This window comes from Pseudorca crassidens, chromosome 11 (genome assembly GCF_039906515.1).
Source record: "Pseudorca crassidens isolate mPseCra1 chromosome 11, mPseCra1.hap1, whole genome shotgun sequence".
In the NCBI taxonomy this organism is placed as follows: domain Eukaryota; kingdom Metazoa; phylum Chordata; class Mammalia; order Artiodactyla; family Delphinidae; genus Pseudorca; species Pseudorca crassidens.
Window position 1 is genome coordinate 46950184 of NC_090306.1, and position 15166 is coordinate 46965349.

At 48.3% G+C, this 15166-nt stretch overlaps 1 long non-coding RNA gene across 1 annotated transcript; it reads left to right on the forward strand.

Moving 5' to 3' along the window:
• The first annotated feature begins 618 nt into the window (after window positions 1-618).
• LOC137202846 (uncharacterized) lies at window positions 619-3245 on the forward strand. The gene is made up of 3 exons (XR_010932803.1): window positions 619-2862; window positions 2999-3037; window positions 3146-3245. It is a non-coding gene; the product is annotated as an uncharacterized lncRNA (long non-coding RNA).
• Window positions 3246-15166: the final 11921 nt, after the last annotated feature.

Genomic DNA, 15166 nt, shown 5'->3' on the forward strand with positions numbered 1-15166 from the left:
TGGGGACAGACTTGGAGAACCTCCTTGCAGTAGATTGCATCTGGCTCAGGCAGTCACAAACTTTACTGTGGCCTGCCTTCACCTGGGGTGCTTGTGAAAATACAGAATTCTGAAAGCCACCCTGGACCTATCGAATTGAATTCATAGGCGCAGGTACCCCGCAATCAGCATTTTAACAAGTGGCCTGGTGTTTTTGATGCCAGAGGCCCACCCTACTTCGAAAACTACTAAACTGGTCCAACCATATGGACTTAAAAGAATGCAAAGGCAGAAGAGCACCTGGCAAGTAATCTCCAGACTTCTCCTAGCTTCACACCCTTGACCCAGGCAAGGCTGGGTTCTAGGCTGCCCTAGTCTCTGAGACTAGATATCAGCCCCTCCTCATAAAGACCAGGAATTTAATCTTCCCCTCTCCCTGGGACAGGGAAATGAGAATCCAGAAGGGCTGCTGGGGGAGGTGGGAGGTTAGGAAAGAGGCAGTTAAGGAGAGCCTCAGGTTCAAATGCAACCAGCTCCCTGGTGCAGTGGCAAGTTTGCACCAGGCCAGAAAGGAGTAGTCTGTTTTTCCCTAGACACTCAGAGATGGGTGGTGGTCTATACAACAGGCAAGGTCAGGAAGTCTACCTTCAACAGGTCTTAGGAGTCTCCCTTCCTGAAGACGGGCCAGGGGGCTGGCAGCCAGAGGTATGAGGGTATAGTCAGAATTGGATCAAATAGAACATCACAGAGGGTACAGAAGCTGGACAGATACTGGGAAAGTGGAACATGCCTCCCTGTGTCCCTTTTCTTTTACAACAGACGGTTCCCACTTTCCAGTTTAGCCCACACTTTGAGGTCACACAGACATCTTGCTCCCCAACATTGCACATCAGGTAGGACGGACACCATCTCCAGAGACTCTAACCCACCCTCTTTACTCTCATCCTGATGGGATTACCCGGAAAGATCTTATCACAATCCCTGAGTACAGTACACACAGAATGACATGGGAGCTTTACGTTTCAGGATACAGAATGAGGGCCATTTGGGGAGGGATGCTGGGGAAAGGAAGATATTTGGCCTCATCGGCAGCCCAGGGCTCTATAACACCTTGACAAGGGGGAGAGACACAGAAAGGGCTCGCCTCTGGGACGCTGTTGTTGTTGTTTGTCTGGGACCGTGTACTGAGGCTTACTAGACAACCCCTCCTCTCCAGGTGTCAATAGAGGCAGGGAAAGGATGGGGAGGGATCAGTAAAACTTGGGGTGTGGTAAGGCAGATGAGCAGCCTATTCAGAAAGGTTAGGAAGAATCCCCAAGGAGGGAGAGGTACACAGAAGTGAGAGAAAGAAATAGCCTGGAGGGATAAGGGGCTGGGGAGAGAGGTGCGGAGGGAGAGTGAACGAACAGGGTAGGTGGGGGGCCAGTTTTGATCACAGTAAGGTTCAGTCTCCTGGGGACATACATGACTCAAACAGGTGCATGGAACAAGGGAGAGAGGGACAAGTTTCTGCCATCCTGTCACTTGGTCACTAGACCCCCCAACTCCAGTCCTTCGGGGGCCAGTGACTAGAGAATCTCAGCCCCAGCAGATGTGATACCTGACCTCTTCTCTTCCACTGTTTCCCAGCCCTCTACCTCCCAAGCTGCCAAGATTTCCAGTCAGAAGAAACTATGCTGGGGTGGGATGCCTTCCTCTCCCTTCCAGTTCCAGCTACTGCCCTAGGCCCAGAGAAGAGAACGGGCAAAGGGAGGCGAGAACTCAGCACCCTCTACCCCTAGCAGCCCATCCTGCTGCAACGACACCTCCCAGCAATCCAGGCATCCACTGTCTCGGATTCCTTAGCATTCCCCAAACCTCCCAGATGGCTGGACGGGGCAGTGGGATAGGACGGAGCAGGGGAAAGGAGGGTACCATATACCTGAGAGTCTATTGGCTGCCCCAGGGCAGCCAGCCTGCTGAAGGGTTACTCAGTGTCACTCCCCAGCACCTCAGGCGTGCCTCAGGGGACCACTGTCTGGTCCCCATCCATAGCCTTTCACCCCCAGAATCCCAGAGGGCTCAAAAAGCCATCTAGGTCTTCTCCCAGAGAAATTCCCAAAGATGTCAAATTCCTGAACCAGAGGCAGCCTGGAAAGGTCTGAGATCTCCGAGGAATGCACGGCAAGTTGCTTATTTTCTCCCGCTGCCTCCTTCACCTCCCCAGCTTGCCCCTGGGTCCCCCTGGAATCCTCCTCCCACCCTGCCCCTCAGGCACCTGTGGCAGGGTCCAAGCAGGGTGAGGAGAGAGATGTGGCTCCGGGTGCTGTCTCTGGGGAGGCTGGGCCTGGGCTGACACCTTCTGGGTGAGGATCCCTGCTACCTCTGAGAACCGGGGAGGGCCGTGCCCTGCGCCCAGGCCATCGCTGAGTGCCCAGTGTGTAGGCTCGGGCCCGAGTGAGGGGACCTCAGGGGCCGGCACACCAGCCTCCTCTCTGAAGCCCTCAGCCTGAGTTCTCCGTCCTTCCTCCAACCCTCCCCTTTCCCCGTGGCCCTCCTCTCCTCCTGCCCCTTCTGGCCAAGAGAGGAAACTTGAGCCCGGTGTGGTTTCTGCCCGCACCCCACCCCCACCTTGCTCCCAGCCAGCGGGGGCACGCATGGCTCCAAGCCTCTCCCAGCCCTCCTTTTGAGCCCAGGAGTCCAGCCAGCTCTGCGCTTCTCCCATGCATCTGATGGATTCCAACCTGATGATCCGTGGCAGAGTGACCTCTAGACTTTATACAAGTTGTAACCTCCTTCTCTTTGCCCCCTTGACTCTCTGAGGGGCAGGGAAACTGAGTCCTGGCAAGGTGGAGGGCAGCTGAAGAAAAGGACCAGATGTCTAGCATCCCAGCTGTTAGGCAGGTGGGCATTCAGGGCACTGCTTTAATTTCAGGAAAGCCTGGGCTCTGGGCAAGGGGTAGGGGAGCTTTTGGGGGGAGGAGGGGCCGGCTGCTTTGATGTGTCCTTTCACCTGTAGCCTTCTCCCCTCCCCCTGCAGCCTCAGATGTCCTAGGACAAAGGCCTCTTTCTTGGACAGGTTTGTTGTCAGTGTGTGAGGGGAGTTGGGGGTGGGGGAGGCTCCCGGCAGGGACATTATTCACCTCCCTTAAAGGGGACCCTAGATGCCCTCTGTTCTTTCTTCCAGGCAAGGCACCCCAGCCACATGGCAGCTACATACACTGGACAGACCAGGACACGTGTGTAGGATATCAGGTCCATCCCCCAGCACCCACGGCAGCTCTGGGGCAGACCAGTAAGTACACCCCAGAAGTCAGTCATTCATCCATTTGCCTCAAACTCACAACCCAAGTCCCAGGCCAAACAGATCTCTCTGCAGAGACTAGGAGAAAAGCCTTGCTTCCTCCTAGCTTTTAGTGGTTTTCAGCTCTAAGGAAAGTCCTTCCTATGTCTAGCTTCACTCCTTATAGCTGCAGCTTACATTTTTTTTCTATTTTTTCTTCTTATGATGTTCAAGTTAAATTGGAAACAGTTAAAGACTGGGGAGGCAGGCAGGTGCCACCCTAAGGCAGAGCTGGCATTCAGCCAGCATTCTCTTAGAGGGTTGCGTTCACTATTAAAATAATGAAAATATTCTGTCCCTGTTGGTGAAGAATAGCTTCTGGGAGTCTTCCAAGTGTCCCCACCATTCCACCACTATGTCAGCCACCCCGATTCTCTCTCAGGACCACCCCCACAACCCAATAACCCAACCAAGCAACTCAAGAGGCAGTGTGATACCCACCTCTTTGCAGCCTCCTTGCAGCCTGTGTGTGGGGCTTTGATCAACACCCATGCCAAACCCATGGTTCAGTGTTTTGAATTCCATCCCCATCCCAGGAGATCATAATTCTACAGGCGTGATCTGTGTAGGGCAGGAGGTGACCCCTGGCTTCATTGCATGTTACAAGTGGGTTCAGAATCTCTTGATGACCTGGGTATGAATCTGGGTCACATACATGAGCATTCAGATAGCTTTCTCATTTATATACTTATTTGGGCCCCTCAGAGGGGATGAGGGGTGGAGATAGTCACACTTGTGACTGATTCAGTAATGATATCGGGTTACAGCTAGTCGACAAACATTTACTGAATGAAAGCTACCAGTTCAGGACGTTATTTGTGGCATTGCAGATACAACTATGGATAACACAAGTTGTTCAATGAATGAGTGGATATTTACTGAGTGTCTGCTCGTTCATTCATTCATTCAACAAATATTTATTGTGTATCTACCATGTTTCCTACTCCAGGAACACAAAGATGAATAAGACATAGTCTGTGTCCTCATTAACAATCTAGGCAGGGAATTCCAGTAATAAAGGTCTATATAAAGTGCTGTGGAGCTGAACTGCTGCTGGTGAAATTCATAGCCGGCTTCACAGAGAAGATGACAATTGAGTTGGGCTGTGGGGAATGACTCAGGGTTCACCAGGAAAAGAAGGGGAGAAGGGTATTCCAAACAAAGGTGTGAAGACATAGAAGCATCAAACACAGAGGAGTATTTGGGGTTTCCTAGGATGGGGTGTGAGGTAGCAAGTAGTAAAAGGTAAGCCTGGGAAATTTGACTGGGGCTAGATAGTAAAGCCTTGAAAGTTAAACTAGAGAGGTTGTATTTCATCCCGTGCGAGGGTCATAGATGTGTTTGAAGCAGTTTTCTTGTTTGCGGGGACAGGCATGGTCGTGCAGGCTGAGCTAAGTGAACAGACAGCCCTCATTTAGGCAACGGGCCAGAGCGTCTCTCCCACCTCACTCCACTCCCCTCCCATAGGAAGAGGCTGTTACTGCGGTTCCCAGGCTCTGTCCTGCCTCCAGAACGCTCTTTATAGCCCTCGGGGGTGCGGATGATTCCTTTAGCTCCCTCCTCTCAGATCCCTGAGGTCCAGAGTCAACCTCCTTCTATCTTAAATCTCTTTCGCTTGATGTAAGATGAGCAGGGGATTAGGAGCCTGAATGGGTTGGATAGTGTCTGCGGCTGGGCAAGCCAGGATACCTAAGATTTTCCTATCCCTAAGATGGGATACCTAAGATTCTCCTGCTTCAGCAAAGGTGGCAGAGACAGAATATGGAGAAAAACATGACCACATATCTTTACTGTTATACCATTCTCCATCTATGCTGCTCAGGCACCCCCAAAAGGCTGACTTGTCATCACCCCCTGCCAATCCACCCCACCCTCACCCCAGCGCGTGTGCACACACCACCACCACCACCATCAGGGCAAGCCACAAGCAGTGTTGCCAAACACCCCGCTGGGTTATGCAACCAGCTTCCCGAGTAGGGCGGGGTGGCTAGAGGTGGAACCTGGGGAGGGCCACAGGTCCCGGAGGGAGGTGGCTGCCTAGCCTGCTTGCCTGCTGGGCTGACCGCAGTGGCCCCAGGGGGCGGGGGCAGGGCTGCCCTTTTATCAGTGCCCTGCAGGGTTGCACCCGCCACCCCCTGGCTTCCTCTCTCAACAGACGGAAAGGGAGGCAGCCACAGGGTGCAAGGGAGGGCTGGGCGTTATCCTAGGCTGCAGAGCCCGGCGGTTACCCCGGATGGCTGGGGGAGGTTTTGGAGGGGGTCTGGGACCAGGGAATAGTGAGGCCCCTCTTACTAAAGTAAGAAAAGGGAGATAAAAACTGAGGCCCAGATGGTGGAGACAGATCTCCTAAGCCATCCACTGGTTTTTCCTTGTGTTCTGGTTTGGGTGAGGATAGAATAAAAAAGTCTTTGAAGAGGTTCCTTTCCACAGATAAGAATTCTTAGAGGATTGACTCAGGAGTTGAGGACATTGAGCCCCACTTTCAGGCCAAAAGGGTCCAGAGAGTGGGTAGGACTGAGGTTCCCAGACCTGGGCGACTATGAGTTATGCCCTGCTAGCAGAGCCCCGCACGGAATCCAAAACAGACGAAGGCTGATAAATGAGTCCAGAAGAGTCCAGAAGAAATAACCCCTGGAGCTTAATTCTAAATCGAGAGAGAGGAGTAGGTTGCATGGTGTAGAGGAGAATGAGGGAGGGTCAGATCTTGAACCTTAAAACCTGGACTTGAGTCCCTGCATTCACAGGTTACGTGGCTTTGGGCAGCTCAACCTTTCTGAGCCTTGCTTCCTCACTGGGGAAAACGGAGATAATGGAGTTTGGGAGAAGATAAAGGGAGTTTTGGGGAAGCTAAAAAGAGATCAATAAGAAAGTGAGTCTGTTATTATTAGGAGATAGAAGCTTAGAAACCTGGAGGCCAGAGTGCCTCAGGGGCTTGGGAATTGAGAACAGTCTATCTGGAAGCCAGACTCTGGTGGAGAGATACCTGGGCCAGAACTGAAGCCGGTAGGCAGCCTGGTTCTGGGAGAGAACCAGGACCAGGATGCAGCAGTGTTTGGGGGGGAGGGGTGGTACACTTCCAGGAACTAGCTGTGGGACCATGGCTCTCCCACCCCAGCACTATTGGGCGGGGCCAGTTGTAGCCACACCATGGGCATGGTGCCAGCCTTACGGGCTTCAGTCACCTTCCAGGAACCCCAAAACCCCCACCCCCACCCCACCCTGTTGCAATCTTCTGCAGTGGGCGGAGCTGCCTAGGAAGTCCCACCCTCTGCTCCTTAGAGGATGGAAGGCTTGATGCCTGACTATTTATTTCCTCCTTTAAACAGGCATCCTGCTCATTCCAGCCTCCTGTCTTTGCTCTTCCTGCCCCCTTGCACCAGAGTGCTCTCCTTGGCCCTTTTTACCAACCAGGGGAAGTACAGAGTGGAAAAGAGATCTGGGTTTGAGTCTCAGCTCACATTTAGCAGTATGGACTTGGGCAAATTATATAGCTTCCTTGAGCCTCGGTTTCCCCTTGGTAACTGGGGAGAACAGAGCTTCTTGTTAGGGATCAGATGAGACAATGTACACATAGTGCTTATACACAAAGGACATTAATGTTGGATCCCTTCCTCTGATCTACTCTCCAAGACCCAGCTCAGTTCAAGTTCTGTCTCCACAACATTTTCTCTGGCTACCTCAACACTTACACATATTTCTCTTGTCTAACTCCTTTTTGCAATTATTATATGTACCAGAGAATTAATAACCTCATTTAAATATTTTCTTTTCTGGGACTTCCCTGGTGGCACAGTGGTTAAGAATCCGCCTGCCAACGCAGGGGACATGGGTTTGAGCCCTGGTCCGGGAAGATCCCACATGCCCCAGAGCAACTAAGCCCGTGCACCACAACTACTGAGCCTGTGCTCTAGAGCCCATGAGCCACAACTACTGAGCCCACGTGCCACAACTACTGAAGCCCGCGTGCCTAGAGCCCATGCTCCACAACAAGAGAAGACACCTCAATGAGAAGCCTGCACACCACAACGAAGAGTGGCCCCCACTCGCCGCAACTAGAGAAAACCTGCACGCAGCAATGAAGACCCAATGCAGCCAAATAAATAAAATAAAAAATATAAATAAATTTATTAAAAAAATTGTTTCTTTTCCAATTGAGCCATATGATTTTGTGTTTTGTTACATCATCTTGTAATAGTGATGACAGAAACAGTATTATACAAAACTTATCATGGGCATCATAGTTTAATGGTGAAGAGCACAAGTTTTAGAATCAGAAATGCCTGCATTCAAATCTTGGCTCTGACAGTCACTTTGAGATCTCAAGCAAATTCTTTAATCTCTCTGAGCCTAATTTTACCCATCTGTAATTTAGGGATAGTAACAATTCTTTTTTTTTTTTTTTTTTACAATTCTTACCTTACATGTTATTGTGAGAAGTTAACAACTGGGTATGTATGTTTAATTTAGTGATTCAGTGTCTGGGATATAGTAAGCACTATTAAATGACACATATATGGTACATCTATTATTATCAAATAAATATATTAAATTAACTTATTGTTAACTAATAGGTAAATTTCTTGTAAGGGGTTGCATTTTATGTTTTGTCTTTTTTATATATACCTCAAGGTGTCTAGTTCTGAGTACAATATACTGTCACTCACTCAACAAATATTTATAGAGTATTTAACAGATTGCTAAATTTGGAGGATACCAAGATGATTAAAGAGTGAGCTTTGGGGGCTTCCCTGGTGGCACAGTGGTTGAGAGTCCGCCTGCCGATGCAGGGGACACGGGTTCGTGCCCCGGTCCGGGAAGATCCCACATGCCGCGGAGCGGCTGGGCTCGTGAGCCGTGGCCGCTCAGCCTGAGCGTCCGGAGCCTGTGCGCTGCAGCGGGAGAGGCCACAGCAGTGAGAGGCCTGCCTACCGCAAAAAAAAAAAAAAAAGAGTGAGCTTTGGGACTCCCTGCTGGCCCACTGGTTAAGAATCCACCTTCCAATGCAAGGGACACGGGTTCGATCCCTGGTTGGGGAACTAAGATCCCACATGCCGGGGCGGGAGCAGCTAAGCCCGCGTGCCACAACTACAGAGCTTGCGTGCCTCAACGAGAGGGCCCACGCGGTTCAAAATACAGAGCCCGTGCACTCTGGAGCCCGCTCCACACCTAGGGAGAAACCCGAGTGGACCGCTTGCTGTAAGGAAAAGACCCCGCATGCCTCAACAAAGATCCCGTATGCCACAACTAAGACACTACGCAGCCAAATAATAATAATAATAATAATAATAGGGAAAATAAATAAGTAAAATAAATGCCACACCAACTAAAATGAATAAAGTGCCAAATTGGTTCAAATAAATAATATTAAAAAAAAGAGAGTGAGCCTTGCCTTTGAGCAGACGCATGTATAAACATGTGATGTGATATGAGAATGGATAAGTTACATTCGGGGAAACAGAGAAAAAGGAGCGACTAACTTTCTCAATGAAGGCCTCAGGGAGGAGGTAACCTTTCAACTGGTCTTGAAAAAAGAAGAATCTGAATTTTCTAGGGAGAAAAATGGGGGACAGAATTCTGGGAAGAAGAAACAATATGTGTAAATACATAGCTGTGGGGGGAAAGTCTATAAGGGTTTGATCAGTTACAGAGTCTGGAAGTCCAGGGGTATAAAAGGAGGTTTGGGTGGAGGGGAAGTTTCCCACACTTTCCTGGGACAGTAGGGTAGGTCATGGTGACCAGGCTCAGGGCCCACTCCCTGCCAGGAGTCTAGTTGCCTATCAAAGTTCTCAGATAGTCCTTTCCTTCCAAGGACCCTGGGGCAGGTTGGTCTGGCCCTCCCTGGGAAGACTCAGAGGGCTTTCCTGAGGTGTTTCCAGTCTCTTGGAGTGACCATCTGGGCCAAACCAACAAGAAGGGAGCATCCTGGGATTGTCTTCACTGTGTGAGCCCGGGTCCCTTTGATTCCCCAAGTCTCATGTATGGTGATGGAGAGCCAGGATGAGGGTTGTCTAATTTGCTCAGTGTCTCTGGGCCACTTCCCAGATTCTCTGGTGTTGAAAGTTCTTCCCCTGAAGGCTGTCTCCACACCACGGCCTCCCACTCTCCCTGGTTCTTGTCTGTGCTCTTTCTGGTTGCAGCTGAAACCACGTTCCTAGCCTGGTTGCTGCTAACTCTGGCCTTGTTTTCCCCAAAGAGATCATTTGCCAGAGAATGAGATACCCACGGGGAGGAAGGTCAAGGGCTCCTGGGCCACATCATCCCCCAAATATCAGCTTCCCTTTTCCAGAATGGAGAGAGAGAAAAAGAGAGATCCATCTGAGGATTGGTGGAAAGCCAGCCTCTCAGTCGTCCAGACAGGAAATGAAAAGCAGACTTCATTGCCTCTCTCTCTCTGGTGGGAGGAGAGATGGAAAGAAGGAAGAAGGGAAAACCAAGGGTTGGAAAAGAAGAGTGAGCTGGAGCAATTCAATCCAGATAAAATCCTCTGAAACTGAAAGTACGTATTCCCTTGTGGTCCAGTGTTTAGGACTCGGCACTTTCACTGCCAGGGTCTGGGTTTGAACTAAGATCCTGCAAGCTGTGAGGCATGGCCAAAAAAACCCATTCTCTGTTTACCATCTGCCTTTCCTTCTCATACCCTAACACCCCTCCTCACATCCTAATACCTTCCTGCCTCAAGGACCTCTAAACCATTTGTACTACTTTTAATTTTATTTTTAAAATAATCCATCCACTCCCCTTCATAGCCAGAACTACAAACTTGTAGACACTGTAAATTTCCTTGCCCCTCTCCGTCTCCACTGAACTTTCCTGGAAAGCAAAACAAAACCAAACAAAACATTTCTGGTTAAGTCTAACAATTCAGCTTCTCCACATCTATACCTGGGCAGCTAAATATTGATGGAGGAAATCTCAGAATCTTGCTGACTAGTATACTTCAAATTTATGCCCCCCAAACTCAACATTGCCAAATAATTCTGTAGTTCCCTAGTAAATTCTTTTTTCTACTCTGCTCAATAACTATTTCACACTTTCTCTCTTCTAAAATCTCCAGCACCCCCTCCACTTCCCTCTCAGCAGATGACCTTGCCCATATTTCATTGATAAAATAGATGCAATTAGATGAGACTGCCCTATCTTTCCAATACCAAATCTACCAGCTTACTTGCATCTACATGCTTGACCTTCTACCTTATTAAGATGAAAGAAGTATCCCTGCTCCTAGCCATACCCTCTCAGCTCTGTGAAGAGCTGAGAAAATTAGATTCCTCTGAGTGCACAGCTAACATTCAATTCTGCACCACAGCAAAGTGATGCCGACTGCACGGATTCGGTCATGAGGAAGAATGATAAAATAATTCAGAGGTACGGCTGAATCACAAGGTGGCAGTCTTAAGAGTTCATCCAGGTAGAACTCCCCACCCATTCCCTTGGATGAAAACAGCAGCTATATAATCCCAGGAAGCTTCCTCTTTACGTCTTAAGTTCCATCATAGCTGTATGTTGGGGAGACACTTCCTACACCTCTGAGACAAAGCCAGACTGTTATTAGGTCAGAAAGAAGCTACCTTCTTCTGTTTCCTTAAGACCTGCTTCACTGTCAGGGAGTGCCCCTCTGAGCACCCAACACTTGAGGGAGGTGTCCTCACCAGTCATCCTGTAGAGGGCATGTGCCCACACCTCCAGGCCATAAGCTGTAGCTGCCAACACTGCTGTCTGTGATTACCGCTGTTTGTGCTGTTTCCCATTCTGCAGTGGCTGGAGTAGAAGCAATCTATGATTGCTTTAGCAAGAGGCAGAGCAAGCCCTGGGCTAGGAGTTAGAGTGCTCAGCTAATAGAAATGCATTCATCTCCTTTGGCTTTTTGTTTTTTTTGTTTTTGGCTGCAGGAGGCTTGAGAGATCTTAGTTCCCCAACCAGGGATTGACCCCGGGCCATGGCAGTGAAAGCGCCGAGTCCTAACCACTGGACCACCAGGGAATTCGCTTATTTATTTATTTAAAAAAATTTTAAATTTATTTATTTTTATTGAGTACAGTTCCCTGTGCTATACAGCAGGTCCTTTTTGGTTATCTATTTTATATAGAGTAGTGTGTATGTGCTAATCCCAAGCTCCTAATTTATCCCTTCCCCCACTCCTTTCCGCTTTGGTAACCATAAGTTTGTTTTCTGTGTCTCTGAGTCCATTTCTGTTTTGTACATAAGTTCATTTGTATCACTTTCTTTTTTTAGATTCCACATATAAGCGATACCACATATTTGTCTTTCTTGGTCTGATTTACTTCACTTAGTATGATAATCTCTAGGTCCATCCATGTCGCTGCAATGGCATTATTTCATCCTTTTTTATGGCTGAGTAATATTGCATTGTATTTATATACCACATCTTTTATTATTATCATTATTGGCTGTGTTGAGTCGTTGTTGCTGCACGTGGGCTTTCTCTAGTTGCAGTGAGCGGGGTCTACTCTGTTGCGGTGCGTGGGCTTCTCATTGCAGTGGCTTCTCTTGTTGCAGAGCACGGGCTCTAGGCACGCGGGCTTCAGTAGTTGTGGTGCACGGGCTTAATTGCTCCGCGGCACGTGGGATCTTCCTGGACCGGGGCACGAACCCGCATCCCCTGCATCGGCAAGCGGACTCTCAACCACCGCGCCACCAGGGAAGCCCCCCTATCTTTTCGAATTATAGTTTTCTTTGGATATTTGCCCAGGAATAGGATTACAGGATTATATGGTAACTCAAGTTTTTAATTTTTTAAGGAACCTCCATACTGTTCTCCATGGTGGATGTACCAATTTACATTCCCACCAACAGTGTAGGAGGGTTCCCTTTTCTCCACACCCTCTGCAGCATTTATTATTTGTAGACTTTTTGATGATAGCCACTCTGACTGGTGTGAGGTGATACCTCATTATAGTTTTGATTTGCATTTCTCTAATAATTAGTGATTATTATTAGTTGAACATCTTTTCATGTGCCAAACAGAGAATCTTCCTTCCTAAACATCACTGGAGAAATATTGACAACTTTTTGTTGTTGTTGTTGAGGAGGGGGATTCTTTTTTTTTTTTAATTTATTTAATTTATTTATTTTTGGCTGCATTGGGTCTCCGTTGCTGCGCGCGGGCTTTCTCTAGTTGCAGCGAGTGGGAGCTACTCTTCGTTGGGGGGCGCGGGCTTCTCATTGCGGTGGCTTCTTTTGTTGTGGAGCACAGGCTCCAGGCGCACAGGCTTCAGTAGCTGTGACTCGCAGACTCAGTAGTTGTGGCTCGCGGGTTCTAGAGCGCAGGCTCAGTAGTTGTGGCGCACGGGCTCAGTTGCTTCGCGGCATGTGGGATCTTCCCAGACCAGGGGTCGAACCCGTGTCCCCTGCACTGGCAGGCGGATTCTTAACCACTGCGCCACCAGGAAAGCCGAGGAGGGGAATTCTATGCAGACTATCTCCTTCTATGAAGACAAAGTACAATTCAAATGATTAGGTTTCAGCTTCAGTCAATCTTGTGAACTGTGTATGGCCCTAGGCAATTTGAGTCACTTTTCTGAGTCTCTGGTTCCATTCTAGAATGGAAAAACAGAACAACAAAAACTCCTCTCACTATCTCTCTCTGAGGACATGAAATATGGTTCCTTCCACACTTAGGTTTATGTTAGAATGGCAAGAGATAGAAACATAGTTGTTTTTTGTTTTTGTTTTTTTCTTTAAGAGGATCCGAACCTCAGCGTGAATTCCCAGAAGCTGATTTTGGTCAATTAATTCATCTTGGGAGAGCCCACTTATGATGACTAAACTTAAAAGAGCATGATATATAAGCCATACAGTTCATTTACATAGTTCGACATAAAACTTACAGTAGCCTAGGCAATTCTATTGACTGATCGAAATAGTTGGCAATTTTGGAAGTCAAATATTATAATTAGAAGGTTGTTTAGTGAACAAGTGATTCAAATTAGCTGGATAATTTTAATGTCTAATAGAACTGCATCCCTCACCTTTGTAAATATATAAGATATTCACTTGGCCAAACGGAATGCTCTTCCCTAAACGTCGCAGGAGACATAGTGACAAAAAAAAAATTTTTTTTTTTGGTTGGAGAGGGAGAATTCTATGCAGATTATCTCTCCCTTCTATGAAGACAAGGTACAATTCAATTGATTGGGTTTCAGCTCCAGCCAAGTTAATATAACTGATTCTGTTTATGTTCACTTCAGCCATTTTATTATAATTGATCAGGTTAGAGTCTGATTGTGTTAGGGCTTCAGCCATTTTACTTTAAGTGATCAGGCTGCTAGAGCTTTAGATATGTTGATAGAATTATGTTTTCCTGGGCTTCCCTGGTGGTGCAGTGGTTAAGAATCCGCCTGCCAATGCAGGCAACACGAGTTCGAGCCCTGGTCCGGGAAGATCCCACATGCCGCGGAGCAGCTGGGCCCATGTGCCACAATTACTGAGGCCCAGGCACCTAGAGCCCATGCTCCGCAACAAGAGAAGCCACCACAATGAGAAGCTTGCGCACCACAACGAAGAGTAGCCCCTGCTCGCTGCAGCTAGAGAAAGCCTGATGCAGCAACGAAGACCCAAAGCAGCCAAAAATAAATAAATAAAATAAATTAAAAAAAAAAAGGGCTTCCCTGGTGGCGCAGTGGTTGAGAGTCTGCCTGCCGATGCAGGGGACACGGGTTCGTGCCCCGGTCCGGGAAGATCCCACATGCCGCGGAGCGGCTGGGCCCGTGAGCCATGGCCACTGAGCCTGCGTGTCTGGAGCCTGTGCTCCGCAACGGGAGAGGCCACAACAGTGAGAGGCCCGCGCACCGCAAAAAAAAAAAAAAAAAAAAAAAAAAGAATTATGCTTTCCTGAAACTACACCAGGTTATTTGCTCCTTCTAAATATGGGTCTCATCCATTACACTTTGACTTTTCCTAATTTCACTTGTGGTACACAATCTTTTGGGGGCATTTTCCTACTGTTACTATTTTGCGTTCACTGCAAACTGAAGAAGTGCAATGACTTCCTAGTCGGTCTTACTGCCTTTCATTTCTCCTCCAATCTTTCCTGCACACAGAGTTGTCAAATTAATCATCTTGAAATCTGTTCCATACAACCTACAAAATAGGAGAAAATACTTGCAACTCATATATCTGATAAGGGTCTAGTGTCCAGTATATAAAGAACTCTTAGAGCTCACCAACAAAAAGAAAAACAATCCAATTAAAAAATGGGTAAATGTCTTGAATAGATATTTCTCTAAAGGTTATCCAAATGGCCAACAAGCACATGAAAATATGCTCAAATCATTAGTCATTAGGAAAATGCAAATCAAAACCACAATGAAACACCACTTCATGGACTTCCCTGGCAGTCCAGAGGTTAAGATTTCCAGCTTCCATTTCAGGGAACGTGGGTTAGATCCCTGGTGGGGGGAACTAAGATCCTTCAAGCCTCACGGTGCTGGCTTCCCCCGCCCCCTAATAAATGGCCATAAAAAAAAGTGAGGGCGGGCTTCCCTGGTGGCGCAGTGGTTGAGAGTCCGCCTGCTGATCCAGGAGACACGGGTTCGTGCCCCGGTCTGGGAAGATCCCACATGCCGCGGAGCGGCTGGGCCCGTGAGCCATGGCCGCTGAGCACACGCGTACAGAGCCTGTGCTCTGCAATGGGAGAGGCCACAACAGTGAGAGGCCCACGTACTGCAAAAAAAAAAACACACAAAAAACAACTCTGGTCTGAGCCTCCCCATTTTCCAAAAGTGGCAGCTGTAGTCCAGAGAGGGTACAAGGACTTTATTAAGGCAAAGTCACAACAAGAACTAATGTCTCCTATCCAGCCGGTTGTCTTCCCTCCACAGCACATTTACTCAAGAGGCTCGAGAG